This window comes from Triticum urartu, chromosome 5 (assembly GCF_003073215.2).
Source record: "Triticum urartu cultivar G1812 chromosome 5, Tu2.1, whole genome shotgun sequence".
Classification (NCBI taxonomy): Eukaryota; Viridiplantae; Streptophyta; class Magnoliopsida; order Poales; family Poaceae; genus Triticum; species Triticum urartu.
The window spans coordinates 508,190,757-508,194,296 of NC_053026.1; positions in this window are offsets into that span (position 1 = coordinate 508,190,757).

The following is a 3,540-nucleotide window of genomic DNA, read 5'->3' on the forward strand; positions in this document are numbered from 1 at the left end:
AGGGGAACACGATCTCTGCTTTGACAAGACGTATCAAGAAAACCGCCTCGCGATATGTGCGGAGCTGGTTGAGAAAAGCGGTTCGAATAATAACCGGCCATGAAGTGATGTCATACTATCAAAACGTGTCAGCAGATTAGATTTGTGGAAGTATTATTCTCTCTACGGTGGTATGTGGAACTTATTTTGCAGGGTCGGACATTATCCTTGCATTCAAACTCTTCCATGGTGTATTCGGAGGAGGAACCCGCCTTGCAATGCCGAAGACAACACTGTGCGCCAGACTCATCGTCATTGAAGCCTGGTTCAGGGGCTACTGAGGGAGTCCAGGATTAGGGGGTCTTCGGACAGCCGGACTCTATCCTTTGGTCGGACTATTGGACTATGAAGATACAAGATTGAAGACTTCGTCCCATGTCCGGATGGGACTCTACTTGGCGTGGAAGGCAAGCTAGGCAATACGGATATGGATATCTCCTCTTTTGTAACCGACCTTGTGTAACCCTAGCCCCCTCCGGTGTCTATATAAACCGGAGGGTTTTAGTCCGTAGGACAACATACAATCATACCATAGGATAGTTTCTAGGGTTTAGCCTCTCTGATCTCGGGGTAGATATACTCTTGTAATACTCATATCATCAAGAACAATCAAGCAGGACATAGGGTTTTACCTCCATTAAGAGGGCCCGAACCTGGGTAAACATCGTGTCCCCTGCCTCCTGTTACCATCCGCCTTAGACGCACAGTTCGGGACCCCCTACCCGAGATCCACCGGTTTTGACACCGACAACGATAGTCATAAAAGAAATAGTTGGCGAGACGACAACGATGCTACGATGGAGATCAAGGTGTCGCGCCGGTGTCGATGGTGATCATGACGGTGCTTTGGAGATGGAGATCAAAGGCACAAGATGATGATGGCCATATCATATCACTTATATTGATTGCATGTGATGTTTATCCTTTATGTATCTTATTCTACTTGATTGACGGTAGCATTATAAGATGATCTCTCACTAAATTTCAAGGTACAAGTGTTCTCCCTGAGTATGCACCATTGCCAAAGTTCGTCGTGCCGATACACCACGTGATGATCGGGTGTGATAAGCTCTATGTTCACATACAACGGGTGCAAGCCAGGTTTGCACACGCAGAATACTCGGGTTAAACTTGACGAACCTAGCATATGTAGATATGGCCTCGGAACACTAGAGACCAAAACGTCGAGCGTGAATCATATAGTAGATATGATCAACATAGTGATGTTCACCATTGAAAACTACTCCGTCTCACGTGATGATCGAACATGGTTTAGTTGATTTGGATCACGTGATCATTTAGATGACTAGAGGGATGTCTATCTAAGTGGGAGTTCTTAAGTAATATGATTAATTGAACTTTAATTTATCATGAACTTAGTCCTGATAGTATTTGCATATCTATGTTGTAGATCAATAGCTTGCGATGTAGCTCCCCGTTTATTTTGGTATGTTCCTAGAGAAAAATAAGTTGAAAGATGTTAGTAGCAATGATGCGGACTAGCTCCGTGATTTGAGGGTTATCCTCATTGCTGCACAGAAGTATTATGTCCTTGATGCACCGCTAGGTGACAGACCTATTGCAGGAGCAGATACAGACGTTATGAACGTTTTACAAAGCTTGGTATGATGACTACTTGATAGTTTAGTGCACCATGCTTTACGGCTTAGAACCGGGACGCCAAAAACGTTTTGAACGCCACGGAGCATATAAAATGTTCCAAGAGCTGAAATTGGTATTTTAGACTCATGCCCGAGTCGAGAGGTATGAGACCTCTGACAAGTACTTTGCCTACAAGATGGAGGAGAATAGCTCAACAAGTGAGCATGTGCTCAGATTGTCTGAGTACTACAATCACTTTAATCAAGTGGGAGTTAATCTTCCAGATAAGATAATGGTTGATAGAGTTCTCTAGTCACTATCACCAAGTTACTAGAACTTCATGATAAACTATAATATGCAAGGGATAACGGAAATGATTCCCAAGCTCTTCATGATGCTGAAATCGATGAAGGTAGAAATCAAGAAAAGCATCAAGTGTTGATGGTTGACAAGACCACTAGTTTCAAGTAAAAGGGCAAGGGAAAGAAAGGGAACTTCAAGAATAATGGCAAGCACGTTGCCACTCCCATAAAGAAGCCCAAAGCTAGACCCAAGCCTGAAACTGAGTGCTTCTACTGCAAAGGAAATGGTCACTGGAAGTGGAACTGCCCTAGATACTTGGCAGATAAGAAGGATGGCAAAGTGAACAAAGGTATATTTGATATACATGTTATTGATGTGTACTTTACTAGAGTTTATAGCAAACCCCTTGGTATTTGATACTTGTTCAGTTGCTAAAAGTAGTAACTCGAAACGGGAGTTGCAAAATAAACAAAGACTAGTTGAGGACAAGGTGACGATGTGTGTTGGAAGTAATTCCAAGGTTGATAAGATCACCATCGCACACTCCCTTTACCTTCGGGATTAGTGTTGAACCTAAAATAAATGTTATTTGGTGTAGAGTTGAGCATAATATGATTGGATCATGTTTATTGCAATACGGTTATTCATTTAAGTCAAAGAATAATTGTTATTCTGTTTACATGAATAAAACCTTCTGTGGTCATACACCCAAGGTGAATGGTTTATTGAATCTCGATCATAGTGATACACATATTAATAATATTGAAGCCAAAAGATGCAAAGTTAATAATGATAGTGCAACTTATTTGTGGCACTGCTGTTTAGGTCATATTGGTGTAAAGCACATGAAGAAACTCCATGCTGACGGGCTTTTGGAATCACTTGATTATGAATCACTTGATTCTTGTGAACCATGCCTCATGGGCAAGATAAGTTAGACTCCGTTCTTCGAAACAATCGAGCGAGCAACTGACTTATTGGAAATAATACATACTGATGTATGCGGTCCAATGAGTGTTGAGGCTCGCGGCGGGTATCGTTATTTTCTGACCTTCACAGATGATTTGAGCAGATATGGGTATATCTACTTGATGAAACATAAGTCTAAACATTTGAAAAGTCCAAAGAATTTTAGAGTGAAGTGGAAAATCATCGTAACAAGAAAATAAAGTTTCTACGATCTGATCGTGGAGGAGAATATTTGAGTTACGAGTTTGGTCTTCATTTGAAACAATGTGGAATAGTTTTGCAACTCACGCCACCTGGAACACCACAGCGTAATGGTGTGTCCAAACGTCGTAATCGCACTTTACTAGATATGGTGCGATCTCCCGATTTACCGCTATCGTTTTGGGGTTATGCATTAGAGACAACTGCATACACGTTAAATAGGGCACCATCTAAATCCGTTGAGATGACACCGTATGAACTATGGTTTGGCAAGAAACCAAAGCTGTCATTTCTTAAAGTTTGGGGTTACGATGCTTATGTGAAAATGTTTCAAACTGATAAGCTCGAACCCATATCGGAGTAGTGCGTCTTCATAGGATACCCAAAAGAAACTGTTGGGTACACCTTCTATCACAGATCCGAAGG